This window comes from Rhodamnia argentea, chromosome 6 (genome assembly GCF_020921035.1).
Source record: "Rhodamnia argentea isolate NSW1041297 chromosome 6, ASM2092103v1, whole genome shotgun sequence".
Lineage (NCBI taxonomy): Eukaryota > Viridiplantae > Streptophyta > Magnoliopsida > Myrtales > Myrtaceae > Rhodamnia > Rhodamnia argentea.
Genome location: NC_063155.1, coordinates 7,529,340 through 7,544,526, shown reverse-complemented (window position 1 = coordinate 7,544,526; position 15,187 = coordinate 7,529,340).

Sequence of the window (15,187 nt, the reverse complement as noted above, 5' to 3'; positions counted from 1 at the left end):
GTTGATGAAGGGTTACGAACCTTCATGAAGGGACACGAACCGAACAACTCCGATGAAGGGTTACGAACCTTCATTTCTCATTCAGCTTTTTATGGGTCTTTAAAACCAAAGTCCCAACAATTCCACCCATAGTTGCTTCATTGACAGCGGACAGGAATGTAAAAAAGAACAGATCAAAACAGATTTGGGATAAAAAGTCCAATATAAGATTGGAATTGCAAGGTTGGCTGACGTTGTCCAGGTCAGAGCCATCAGGAGGTTGTGTTACATTCGAAGCAGGAACCGGACCAGCAGGTTCTGCATAGTGCTCCGGCGAAGAGGCTTCTTTTCGGTGCACATCATCAGCTTCCCTATCATCAACAGAGTCCACCTGCATAGTTCTACTAGCCTTTGACTCACTATTATAGTCACCATTCGGCATACCAGCACTTGAATCCCGATAAGTTCTTTCCCTGCTACAAGAATGGACAAACAGAACTGAACCAACGTTTGTTAAGCAAAATTGACCGGCTAAATGGGAAGAATAAGAGACTCACCTCCTAGAGCTCGAAAAAGGTATAGCGAGTGCTAGGACAGTGTCCGTGGTGTATCGATCACCAAAATTCTTCGTCACTCTCGCCTGAAAATGTTGATTTGCCTCGGATGACTATGAGAACCTGCATTACAGTCCAAAGCTCCTTATGATCTGGCACATACAGGCAATTCACAGAAACAGGACCTAGACCAGTATTCTATGATTCTGAAGAAGTCGTTGGGGCAAATTAACAGTCTCTGGACTCTAATGCAGGTGCTCATGCTTATCAATTCACACAGTCAGAAGCTCTCCGAGAGAGAAAGATCTTTCAAGCGAGAGTGACGGAGAATTTTTGGCGATCATACAAGGTATTCAAAATAACATTATCATGACCATAACCCCACGATTCCTAGATAAGCGACAACTCCAGAGGGAGATCTATGGCTATATATAATAGCAAGGCTTCCGCTTCATGGAATTTTAATTACTTGACAAATTCTACTGCTGCGCGGAAATGTCTCTAGACAATTTTGAAGAAAATTTCCTGATTTTGCATTGAATAAGGTGATTCGGTATTGAATATGGTGATTTTGTCGGTTCATGAAATACATATTTACATTTAAAGAAACCTGCAACAAGATCGAATCCATTTACTCAAGAGTAAATACATAAATTTGACCAAAAAAGTAAGCATGTAGCGTAGTGAATACGTAGACGTCACCTAGATCGGGGTACCCTAAGGGCGACCCTTAATGCAGCGGTAAAAGTTTACTCCATTGTGACCGAAGGTCACTGGTTCAATTCACCAAAATAGCCTCTCCAGCTAGGGGTATGGATGCACGCATGAACCCCTTCCTAGACCCACACAGTGCTGGGGAGTCTTGTGCAGTGGGAAGCCGATGATGTAAAGTCTGAGCTTTCACTTCAAGAAAACATTATTTCTCAATGAAAACAAGACACAGGATAAGTTTTTCATACTATAACAAAAGTAGAGTCCTTGTTTTAGAAGATTTTTTGGTAAAAAACTGGAACAACAAATAAGTTCATGGTTCATACTGTTAACAGGATGGCCATGACCTTCCCAACCGTGATATTGGTATGATCATTCTAATTTGGGTACTCGCACGATCCAGATCACAAGGATTGGCGATCCAATCAACCCCACCTCATACTCATTCGATTAAGAGATATTACGTGGACACGGTATCGTATAGTCTTGGAGTTAATATAGGCTTTTAGGATCTCAGAGACTAGTAGGGCCAGTAGTGGTTTACATGATTTCATCAGGTATAGAACAATGTTGCATCTGATAGATATAAAGCCAATGTAACTACATAAGACTGTTACCTTCACCCAGCTATTTCTTACTACAACCCAAATTGCAGATCAACTAGCCCATCGCTTCTAATCAGCTTCTTAAGAAAACAAGACATATTCATGATTATATCACAGAGGCGCATCCAACTCTTCAAGTGTAAGAGAGTCGTCGGGATTATATCCATAGCCCTCACGATCGGAGTGTGTGGACTCCTCTTCCGAACTTCCACTACCAGTGGCCGAGTTCTCCGGTGAAGTCAAGAAACCTTCGCGGTCACCGTTGTTGACGCAGTCCGCGAAGAGACTAAGAAATTCGCGGGGAATTTATCCACATCCCTCAAGATCGGAGCACGTGGGTGGACTGGAGTCCACGAACTTCCACCACCGGTGGCTGACTTTGAAGTCAAGAACCATCCCGATCAGTGTCTCTGATGGAATCCTCAAAGAGAGCCAAAAGTGCAGGGCAACAAGCCTCGAAACTCTGACATTAGTCTCTCAGAACTAGAATCACAACCCAGAACCTCAACCAGCACCGACCTTAATCGATGCATTGTTCTCCAAATCCTCCAATTTCTTGTGCACTCAATCCCGAATAGCCTCACATTTCAATTGCGGAAATGCCTCGACTAGAGGGTGATTGCTTGCATCTGAAGTATTTTGTCTACTTGGTTGTCCTAATTGTTTCTGTGATGATAGCCAGGTTCGTTGTGGTGCTGTGCCCTTATCAGTGCTAATAGCGGTGAAAGCTGTCTTTGCCCTTGTGGCTTCTGCTGTTCTATCAGTGCAATGTTTACAAGCTTTTCAAAGCTTCTAAATCCTTATTCCAGTTTCTTTACTTGTACAAGACTGCCGAAACCAGAAAACTTTCTTGTACAGGACCGGCCTTCAACAAAGGGCCACGGCTATCCGTTTCAAAGTGGTGGCAATGGCAACATGCTGCAGATCCCGAAAGATTTACCAATTACTTAGCGGGAGTTTCTCTTGAAGTTGGATGCACCAAATCGAACAATGAGAATGTATTTTGTGTGTCAGATGCACCATGTGGCAGTGACATGTGGTGTAGCAAGTCAATCAAAAGTGAGCAAATCACGTACGGTGTCAAGTAATACGAGTTTAATAGCACACGAGCAATAGTTATTGGTCGGTTACATGTACAATACTTATAGATAAACAAGGAACATTTTGATGTCTCATCTCATGACAGAATAATAAGGATTGTACATGTTAAAGTCAAAAAGTTGCTGCAAAACGAGATTCACAATAAACCAGACGTACGAATAGCACATCATACTTCAATTACTAATTGAGTGAAGATCAGGAGGCAGATCAGATCTCTATAGTAAGTTTGAAGACTCTGTCAGGCATCAAATGCATATTGGACAACTTGATGAATGGACAGTCGAAATTGGCTTGCGCATAGGATATTGCAAGAGGTTCAACCAATCAAAAGTAACTGTGCAAGAACCTGTTTCAAACTGATGTTGCCAAATCACCTCTTTCTTCTTCCTGATGTCCTCTCATCTGCCATCAGAAATGTAACAACTAGCTTGTAAGCAGCATATGTTAGATCATGTACAGATGCCCAAATCGAAGAAATCCACCTACAGATGGAGCTCCATTCGGAAACAAGATCACTGTTTCATTGACGGCTCCTTTCTTTTCTTAGCATCAGGACTCCCATTTAATCTAACAGTCAAAACTGTTTGCATGTGCAACGCTTAGGCATTTACAAAAAAGTACATCAATGAACATGCTACTCATGGGTATAACAATGCACGATTTTGGTCCCCCGACTCCATGATACACGAAAAGATTGATGAAGCCATGCGACAAAGGATATTAAGAAACTGAAACAGACTGCTGCTGTTATCTGGATGACAAGGAGGTACTTCATATTTCATATCCCAAAGTTTTCACAAACTTCAAAGATAAGCCAAAAACAAGAGAACTCCTTGCCACGGGATCATGACAAAAGGAGAAGTTATTTTAACAAGTGGGGCATAATCAAGAATTAATACGTGAGGGCCAGAATGATTCGTTTAAATGATGTAGACGATGCAATATATATATATAAGATATGTAATACACAATGTCACGGTCATCGTTCAGTTATTATGTATACACCTGTACATAGAGGTTTGCGCTGAAAAAAATTTCTTTGACCTGTGAGTAATTCGTTGCTACAAACTATTATTTCACAAGGACAGGTTTGAGATGAAATTTGATCAGCTATAGTAACTTGAAGCTGGATAAGAGCAACATGTCCTGATCAGCAACACATATGATTCTTGTTTTGTGAGATCACGTCAGTCCTTGGTTGATTGAGATACTCTCTCTGTTGCAACTTCCACGTTCAGATTTGGAGCTTCGTCCATCTGATCATCTTTGGTATTCATAGAAGCCTGCAGTGACGATTCTTGGTTTGCAGGCTCCTGAGGAGGAAGACAAACATCAAAATATGCAGGCAGATAATCCCATAATGCAAATTATAGCACAGAAGATAACCACATGATCAATATCACGTTACAATGACCATGAACACCCAAAAAGAGCTCAAAAACACAAATACTTTCTGCATAAAATAGCCAAATCCTGGTTGGTAGACCAATTTTTTGTTCTTTTGCTTTTCTTTCATCTCTTTCAGCAACAATAACACATCCAGGATGTCTAATTATTTCAATTGGGGGTCAACCCCCTGCTACTGCATCTGAATTTTGGTCCAACTTGCTAGTGGCATCAAAATCTACTCAACAACCAACCTTTAAGCAGAGAAAAATAGGGAATGCTTCTTTGCTTGTACTTTTCGGTAAGAATACGAACTTTATCCTTCAAACGGGAGATTGTAACACCCTTTCACATGTTCCTTTTCTTTGAAGTTAAAATTTCCAATAGTAAATTCAATATATGTAAATTAGCTGCCGCCAAGATACCTATGCTTCTCCAGCTAGGAAAGTTGGGTCCATCAGATGATGATCGAAAGTAATTTCAAGAGCATGACTCCAATCATGTCAACCTCCAAATGGATATATGACGCGTAAACATCATACAAGCATTCATTACATGGTGACGATGATATAGAATGATTCTACATCTGAAATTTTGCTTTCTATTGAACATGGGGTTCTCTTTCCCCTTCTTTTTCTTTTTTCCCCTCAAAAGTAATAAAGAGAACTCTTACTTAACTGGTCATGTACATCAGGAATGTAAAAAGAACAGATCAAAACTAAAAAAGGAATCGTAGGAACTCCTCAAAAACTAAGAAAGATCAGGAATCATTGCCTAAACGGTTAAAACCTCCTACAACAAACAGAGTAAGATGCCTTGGATTCTTGCGCGAATTTCCAGCCTTTTAAAACCTATATTTGTGATAAAAGTTCAAGAGAACGTTGGAACTGCGAGGTTGACTGACCTTGTCCAGGTCAGAGCCATCAAGAGGTTGTAATACATCTGAAACAGGAACTGGACCAGCAGGTTCTCCATGGGGCTCCTGGGCTGAGGCTTCTTCTCCATGCATAGCGTCAGCTTGCCGATCAGCAACTGAGTCCAGCTGGATACTTCTAGAAGCCCGTGACACACAGATATAATCACCGTTTGGCGTACCGTTACTCGAATCTCATAAGTTCTTGTCCTGCTACAAGAATAGAGAATCAGAAGAAAACCAACATTTTAAAGTAAAATCAATCAGCTAAATGGGAAAAACAAAAGTCTCACCTGCTGGAGCTTGAAAAAGGTATAGGAAGAGTGCTAGGCTTACTAGATGTCGCGACCTAAAAAAATAAACGGGTTAATTTTCGGGCTAATGGATTATCAGGTTAATTAATTAACTAACCTAACTCGGACTCTCCCAAGTCCATACCAAATCGCAACTTAAGGTTCAAATAATTAACATGCAATGTGTTTTGAATTTGGAGTCGCCACTAATCATTTTCGGTAGGTTGATTAGAAACCTAAATAAAATAGCGGGAGAAAACTATCTTATTTCCGCGAACCAGAGATTTTGAATTCGGGGATTTGGTTACGCTAGATTACTCTAACGCCCTTTCGGTACCATTTTCATGAAAAATATTTGATTTGGCAATTTTGATGGATTTTACTTGAAATTCAAAGATGCAATTTTTTGGTTTTTTCTTCTTTTTATGGGGATGTAAAACATTGAACTTTGTACGATATACACCATGGATGATTTAGAAAGAAAGAAAACGCAGCCAATCACGAGTATTTACAAAAATAAATTAACATGTAATAATGCTAAATTTTGGGACACGTGACATGTCTAAAATAAACAAACAAATGTTCACACCAAACGATTACATTTTTGTAGATCGAGATGGAAAGGGTTACCTTCTATTCCACAAAATCTTACTCACGTACACGTTATGGCTTCCTTCAAGATCTCGGAGTTGGAAGAACGTGGCTATCGTCGAAAAAAGGCAAGCAATGGCGTTGTTGGATGGTGAGAGGCGAAGTACGTGCCGGGACTCGTCGAAGATGATGCTCGACTAAAACTCTTTTCTTCACTCTCAAATTTTCTCTTACGATTTTTCTCAAGAACTCTCTTTTTCCTCTCTAAAGAATTTCTCTCACAAATTCTCTCAATTCTCTTCCACTCTAAAACTATCTCAATTCTCTTTCACTCCCCCTTTAATTCTCAAGAACTCTCCCCCTTTTATAGCCAAATTTCTCCATCATCTTCCCTTCTTCATCTTCTCTTCATCATCTTCTCTTCATCACCTTCCCTTCATCATATTCATCTTCTCTTCTTCATCTTCCCTTCACCATCTTCCTTTCATTATCTTCTCTTCTTTATCTTCTCTTCATCACCTTCCCTTCATCATCTTCCCTTCATCATCTTCCCTTCTTCATCTTCTCTTGGTATTTGCAATGCAGCCCCCGAAGTTTCAAGTATTTGCAATACAGTCCCCCAAGTTTTAAGTATTTGCAATACAGTCCCCGAAGTTTCAAATCTTCTCGGTATATTTTTCCATCCCGTGCCTAGTCTAGACACATGCTAAATTAAGTGTTCTCGCTTGCCCAATTATATGCCAATGCAATGTACGCTAAAAATAAATATATGAGATGATTTTTTTATAATTTTTATGCAAAAAATAGATTAGTCAAAATTTAGGCGTCAACAGCTGCCCCTCTTTGAGTGGAGGCTCGTAGAGGTTCCGCTCAAAGACAAAATTGAATCCTAAATTTTGACAAAGGCAAATTATGGATGAACTTTTTGGCGGGAGTTTTAATCCCATTTTTTATGTAATGAAGTGATGCATGATATGCAAGACTCAGTAAATAACATGTGTCAAAACTTCTCATTTTTCATGTTAGAGAAACTCGCACATGGATCGCATACAAGAATACCTGTTTTACCAAATTTCTCGTAAGCTAATGGTTCTCTTAATTTCCAAGCTTCTTTTGCGATGCAAGGATTTTAAGGTATCGGTGCCTTATCCGTTATCGAGACTTCTCCCTAATGCAAGACAACGCAAGATATGTGTGTCGTTTGAGATCACAAGAGCTACGTCGTTGTGAGTCGAAAGAAGTGAAATCAAGTTCACAAGAGCTACGTCGTTGTGAGTTGATTAAATGTCGAAATCGCCAAGTGCATATGTCTTCACGATTCGACAAAAGGGAATCAAAATCATAAGAGCTACGTCATTATGATTTGGTTTGGATCAAAACCATGGGTGCTTATGTCTTCATGATTTGATAAAGGAGCCGAAAATCATAAGAGCTATGTCATTATGAGCCGACTAAAGGTCAAGATCACCAGTGCATACGTCTTCGTGATTCGAGACCGAAATCATAAGAGCTACGTCGTTATGATTTGATAAGATGTCAAGATCGCCAATGCATATGTCTTCACGACTCGACGTAAGAGGCATACCGCCCGAATTGAACAATGTTTGATAGGAGCACCATTGAATGGAATCGATAAGTACAAAAGGGGCATATTGCCTGAATTGAATCATAACAACTATCATCGAAGAGTTGTTAATTTGAAAAGGGGTTCGAAAACTTACCCGGGTTCTCCAAACGATTAATCAAGGAACGAAACGGATTGTTTGATCGTACCTGGTAGGCATTTGCCAGCAAAACTTGCTCATTCAATAATCCTTGGATGAATTTCGAGACCTTGGGAGGGAACTCGAACATCGGGAATGTATTACGTATCATAGAATGTCGAGGTAACACACACAAACATATTCAACAATGAGTATAATGCAATCACTCATACTATGGTTCATGCATAACCATTCTGTCAAGTTTGCATTACCAATTTTGTCCAGGAGGTTCTCACATGACGAATACCTCGAATGTGAGCTGAATGGGGGACTTCGATCCGAAAGGGCTTTCTCTCACTCTCGAGAAAAGCTATTTATCCTGTCTGCAAGGATTCAAGAGAAATCACTCAATCTTTCCATCATCGCATTCGATAAGGATCCAAGTAATCTCGCAATTGATACGACCGAGCCGATCCGGAGGTCTTGATTAGGACCGTAATGAGGGCTAGGTCAAAGGTTTACAAAGGGGACTCTAGTTGAGTCAAGGTCGCTGAAATGAATTTCTTCATCATTTGCTCCGGATTTACAAGTCAAGAATCCCGCAAAAATGAGAGAGAAATAATCTTGCTCGAACTTCTTCGAGTGATGCTTAAAATCATTTAACTCTACGTTAACTCAAGTGCCCTAATCGGAAGAGACTTTGGATGGTTATAACGTAGGCTAGGATTGGGGACCGAGGAACGAAAAGGCTCGCTTTTGGCTCATAAATTAAATGAGAAGGGGCTTGACGTTGGTGATCGTCGCCGACTAGTCACCGATCATGGTCTTCGGAAATGTCTTCGAAAGAATTCCATCATTGAATGAGGGATGGTAATTTTCTATTGAAAATTGCACTTTACAAACTGATTTCTTGGGGAGTCTTCTTCACAACAAGTGTCTGTCAAGGATTTGCAAGAGACACAATGCAAACATATACATGGAATTTACAACTTAACATGCAAAAATGTACATTCAAAATTCAGAAGTACTTGTACAAATGAATGTGCATTGGCCTTACTTTTGGTAGGGACTTTGCTTTTCCTATGCTCGAAATTTTCATATGAGATCAGCCTTTGCTTTTCTTACTCCCGACTCTCATTTTTCTTTTTTTCTTCTTTTTTTCGAGAAGAGATTTCTTTTCCTTTTTCTTTGAGAGCTCTTCGACATCTTTTTTTTTTTTTTTTTTTTTTTTTTTTTTTTACAATCCAATGATTTTTAACCAGGAATTACAACAAACATAAACATTTACAAAGAAAAATTATGTAAACATAAAAAATCTAGCATACAAGAAATGAGTCCATTCGGGAATTCTCTCGTTGACCCGACCATCTCCAATTCTAATCCTTGGGAAAATGCTATCTTCGTCTTTGGAATGAGCAAATGATCACCAACAGGGTTTAAGAAATGAATTTGCAGGCTCAAGTGGGCTATGCAAAGAATGAAGTGTATAGATAGAGAAGTGAATGCTCTTCATCATCCTAAGGCACTTGAATTAAAATTCGAGTATAAATGCAAAGAAACACCCGAAGATTAATGTTAGTCCGAGCAAGAAAATTTCTAACCATTTACCTCGTGTTCCTTGCTAGAATTAACCCGTCCTGGGACCCCGATGTGGAGTGGTTCTTGACAGGGGTAAAGAAATGAAACCATCGCTCAAAAGGGGTAATCAATGGATCACCCGTAGTGTTTAGATAGAGAAATGAACGCCTCCGTCACTTCGCTTATCGTACCTTTCGCGAGAAAACTCTTTACCTCGGGAATGCGGAATTTTGCCACCGTTCATCTCGCCCCGAAAAAATCGGACGTGTTTGGGAAATGATTGCCTTTCATCATCCTCGTCATGCCCCATTCCATACATCCGATGTATCTTATGTAGTTCATGTTCCTTATTCAGAGTTGGTAAATTAAATATGAGGAACAATCATGCACAAACTATGCAATGTATGAGTGTTTTTGAGCATATAAAATGTAGCAACTTTTTATCTTGGTGCAAGCACGTAAGAAAATTTTTAGGGCGTGGATCGTGAGTTGCCCCCGCTCATGCAAATGAGTTGCAAAACTTTATTGTCTACTTCGAGACATGAGATTGTCAAAGGCTTCAAAAAATTTCTCGTTCATTAATTTTAAAGAGAAGGGATACTTCCCTATCCGGAAAGGCAAATGACCCGTAAAAATCAAAAGGGAAAGCGTCAATGTACGTTCTCATGTTCTAAACGAGTTGAAACGATACCGCTTTACCCTTGTACGAATTTCTTGTGAACTTTGAATTGAAAAGATTAACTCATCTCGGGATCGATTGTATGTCCGGGATGTTATATCTCCGATTTTGTAACCATTGGGCTGAACTTCAATCGACATTGAACTGCGAAGCAAAAAGGTTTTTATTAATCTTTGTACATTGATGCCAAATCCCGAGGATCGAACCCGGACGCCTCGGACCACCTGTCATTCCCCAACCACTAGGCTATGGTGATGTTGGCGTCCATGGTTGGTTCGCTTTTTGCTATATTGTCCTCAAAACAGTTGACAATCCCCTGTTGAGAATGAAATAAGATTAAATTAGAGTTTGAAACGACTAAAAGCCAATTGGGACGATACGGAGTTACCCATCTTTGAGCCCGCTTGGTCTTTTACTCGTATTCTCCCAAGTAAGGCTATTCGGAATCTCTCTTTACGGATGTTCGGGGCGTCGTCCACAAATTGATTTGCTACGTGCCTAGCTTAGTAAGGAACTTACGCATTTGACAAGAGAGGAGAAAATTCGTCCTTTAACTCTAGGCAAATTCTAGACAAGTTAGAAAGTAAAAAAATATCCCACGTAGGGGAACTATACATGGAATTAAAGGAGTATTCATGCGAGATTGGTTCCACCTCTCTTGTTGGCCACTTCAACGATCAACCGATTCTGTCTTGGACTAAACACCAACAATCGTTGTTTGAAGACCCATAATAACTTGCTTCGGATCACGCCTCCGGAGGTCCTTCATTTCCAAACAGGCTCATCAAGGTAGCAAGCTCATCATCAAAGTAATCTTCTGATTTTTCGAGCAATTGATACTCGAATTGGGCATTGTTACTTGCTAACACCGGTGACAGTATTGTGTGAGCACCGACTCCTTAAGCTTGAGCCTCCGTCGTTGCTCGGGAACTTGTAGGGATGATCAACCGGTCCCGCTACTAGAACCACCAGCGGAAGGTTGGTATGACTCGTATTCTTGATTGGGAAGTGGCCGGGTACCTTTTGCTCTGTAGATTTTCCCGGAATTGATCTTCCAACCAACTCGGTCCGGTCGCCTTGGTCCCAAGCTGCATCGTGCTTCCTCGCCTTATCTCTAACCCTTTGAAGGTGATTTGTGACACTTTGCATGGTGAGTCCGTCTATATTCATCATTTTATGTACAGCCGAAGGTCGTCTTTGAATTGATTCCTAGGCATCGAACCGCCTCAATGAATATAGAATGAAGCTTGGCGGACCAAAGGGGCCTTTTCTTTTGGACAAAATCGTCGTCGTCGCCTTGGTCGTGGTTTTTTTGTACAAGTAATTGCTTCCTTACAAAGATGCTGCCAAATGTTTTGGAGCACTTGAACGCAGACCGGCTTCGCAGGACGTCTCGAGCACCATGCGATATGGCCCTCGTTATGAACTGCCGATCATTACTTGCGATACTACGATGACCTGTATGTCCAACTCGAATCAATGATCTTTAAGAGATCGAAACCGTCCATGTCGATCCCTACGACGGGCCGTGACGACGATGTCAAAATCATATTTGTACTGCCTCGCACTTGTAAGGCATCCGTTGCTTTCGCATTAGCAAAAACCCCGTACATGCAACTTCTCAAGATAGCAACGAGGATTGAGAGGGAAACGGGGTTGCCATCAATGACCATGACTCATGCAGATCTTCAGGATAGGAAGGTTCCCATACTTCCGCCCGGAATGAACGTGTTTTTCTTTTAAAACCTTCCATATGTAGATCAAAAATGGCTGTTTCGACCGTAGACCGAGCTTTAGATGTTCTCGGACTTGCAAAACAATCTGTCCGAAAATCACAAAAGTGATGGTGGTCTTTCGTGACGAGTTCCGGGTGGTCATTTATAAATTTTTTCTGATCCGTTAGTCTCGCATATAGGTTCTCGCTTTTCTACGAAAGAGGACAACTTTTTCTCTCCTTTCCGGTCTTAGTGCCTTGGATCCATTTCGTAATAACTCTTGCCTCTCACTCAACTGGCCATCTTTTTCCTTTTCTGATATGTAGGAGCCCTCAAATCTTTTCGCTTTCTCTATGAACGAGGCAGTTATTTCCTTCCTCGCATCTTTTCGGTTCCCCCTACGAACGAGGCAGTTATTTCCCTCCTCAAATCTTTTTGCATCTATCTATGTGAAGGCTTTTAATGCTTTTCCTTTCGGCGTTCACTCAAATCTGACAAAGAATTCACGCATTTAAGCATGAAGATATTTGCGGATAGTACTGTTCTTTGCCCCTTGATTAACTCTAGGCGTAAAAGGAAGAATGTTTCACATGGGGACTTTGTAACAAACAAGACATTCATTCACGCATGTCTCTACTTCTTTTGAGAATTCATAAGGGCTAGCTAGTAATGCTCAAAAGAGTGATATTTTGAAAGCCCATAATAAAAACTCAAGCTTCATGTAGGCTACAGATTCGGAGTTTCATCGGTGTTGAATTGGCCGACTGTGACATCGGGGAAACTCCAATTGTAGTGATGCATGTCACTTCCCTCGAAGGGCATCGGTTCTGTCTCCGCAAGGCCGACTTTCTGGGATGTATCCCCAACGAAATCCGATTGTGCGAGAACTTGCTCGGGGGGATGAATCGATAAATGAGCATTTTCAATGCTCGGATGTGGCTCATCAAGGAACATGCCACCAAAGGTGATGGGGTTGCTGCAGACATGGCAAATAGCGATGTTAAGAGCATCCCTATACCTCTTGATCTCCGCGCGAAGCTCTTCATTTTCTTCCTTTAGAGACGCAAGTTCATGACTTTCACTTTGAACCTTCACTCGGGCCCGCTTATTTTGAAACCAAAACCCGACCTTCAAGGGCTCCATTCCTAGCTTCCGGCTCAACTCATTTTTTCGTTTCCCGTTCACGTAAGGGCACTCCTTGAATGCAGCTTCGAGCTCTTTGATTTGATGTTTTCTTTTCCGGGGTTGACTACGGCCGCTCACTCTTTGCTATTGTTGTTCTTGTTATCGAGATCTTGAACTTCACCGCCAAGGGAGTTGGGTTTTACGGCTTCAGTGCTGGATCCGCCTCGAAATTCAGCAGTTCATTCTCGGGCATGTCTAGGTTGGTTGCCTCCGGAAGGGCTGGTAGCCTCCAAACATGTTGGATTGAAATACTTCTTACTGCTTTTTGTTCACTCTACTCTCCGCTGTATGCTTACTCTCTCCAAATTCTTTTGAGTAAACATGCATGTTCCAGAGCCTCCCTTTTAACGTGGATGAAAACCACTAAGCCGAGACTTCTCCCAAGATTTTGTGTTTCCCGCTCTGTCTTCTTCATTTCCTTCCGACACGGTGGGACCCTCAAATCTTTTCTGCAAGATGCTTGTCCCTCTTTTAATATGGCGGAACCTTTAAGTCATTTCGCAACTTTTTCGAATTCGTGAGCCTCGAGATGGTAGATCCGTGATTCACGGACGAAACGTCTGTAGTTTCACCCGGATAATTAACTCGGCCCCCACAATAATTATTGCTATGACTTTTCCTCGCCCTTTAAATTAGGATTTAACGCCGAGATGATCATCGCTTTCATATCTTCATCTCCAACCTTCTAAGCACTCTTTCGCATCCATTCTTTTTCGCTTGCTTCAACAACAATGGCCTCCCTCCCCGCACACGTCTTCTCGGCTGAGGTTTTGGCCAAATGGGAGAAACTTTATAATCTCCTAGGCCAGGGCTACTCTTATATAGCCAATCATCCGGAGGTCGAAACCGAAATTCGTCTTATGTTTAGGGATATGGACACTACTTCTATTCAAGGTACCAAGTTAGAAGAGGAATATAGGATCTTCCCTACCCTCTTTACTAACTTCCTGGAGGCTTACAATCACGCTCATCAAGATGTTACTTTGGCCTATCTTGTGAGGGCACGCTATCGGGATCGGACGAGATAACTTGGTGTTGGCCGGTCTTGTAGCCGACAATTATAAGAAGGCCCTTGACTACGGTAATGATCAAGTCTCCTTGCTGGTTCGTGAGAGGGGAAACTTGGTGGAACGTTTGGCCATGTCTCGGACCATCTTTGAGCGTGATCCGCTCAATATTGTTTTGAAATTCCAATGCACATGGCTGGAAGAAAGGATGGACGATCCGACCCTGGATATAGCCCGCGGGAGAATGCCGATCCATGACTTGGAATCACTGTCGAGTATCACGAGGACAAGGTAGCCGAGCTTAAAGAGAAATGTGAGCTCCTCCTCTTTAAGCTGGCGGATCTTGATTCTCGAAGCGATCGGTGTAGGCGGAGCATCAATTGTATGGAGGACCGCTTAAGCTCCTTTGTGATGCTCATTAGGGCTCGGTTTGGCTTTTCGTTCCCACCTCGATGATCTATTTGTAAGGCTTTCGATGGATGAAATGAATGCAAGTTTTTACCGATTTCATCTTGGTCATCATATTTTTTCGCAAGATAACCCCTTTTACTCGTGAATATGTAAATCTCACGCTACCGATGGCTGATTCAATTGGGCCGAGAGACCCCCCCATTCGAAACGATCTCTCAAAGAAAAATTGGTAGCGATGAAACAAACGAATGCCCAAATGTGAACAACTTGTGAATCAGATTAATATTATAACTCGATTATGAAAACATCGGAGTAAATCAAGTATAATATTTCTTTACGTAGTCGAATTCACTTTGGGTTGGTAAATACACGACCATCCATCTCGGCCGAATCAAAGCACCACCAGGGAGCACCTTCTTTACTATATATGGACCACCATAGTTTGGAGCAAACTTCCCTTCGGGAGTGGGACTATTGGCAACAATTTTCGCAAGACCAGGTCATTGATCCGAAAATATCGAGGCCGAACTTTTTTGTTGAATGAATTAGCAACCCTCTGACGATAACACCGGCCATGACATATAGCCTTAATTCTCTTTTCATCGATCGATTCAATTGGCTTGCCCTCTGCTGGATCCATTCAGCTTCCGTCAAGATAGCTTGAGACAAGATACGTAAGGAAGGAATTTCCACTTCAACCGGTAGAACGGACCTCCATTCCATATACAAGAGAATACGGGGTTGCCCCCGTAGATGTCCGGATCGAGGTCCGATAC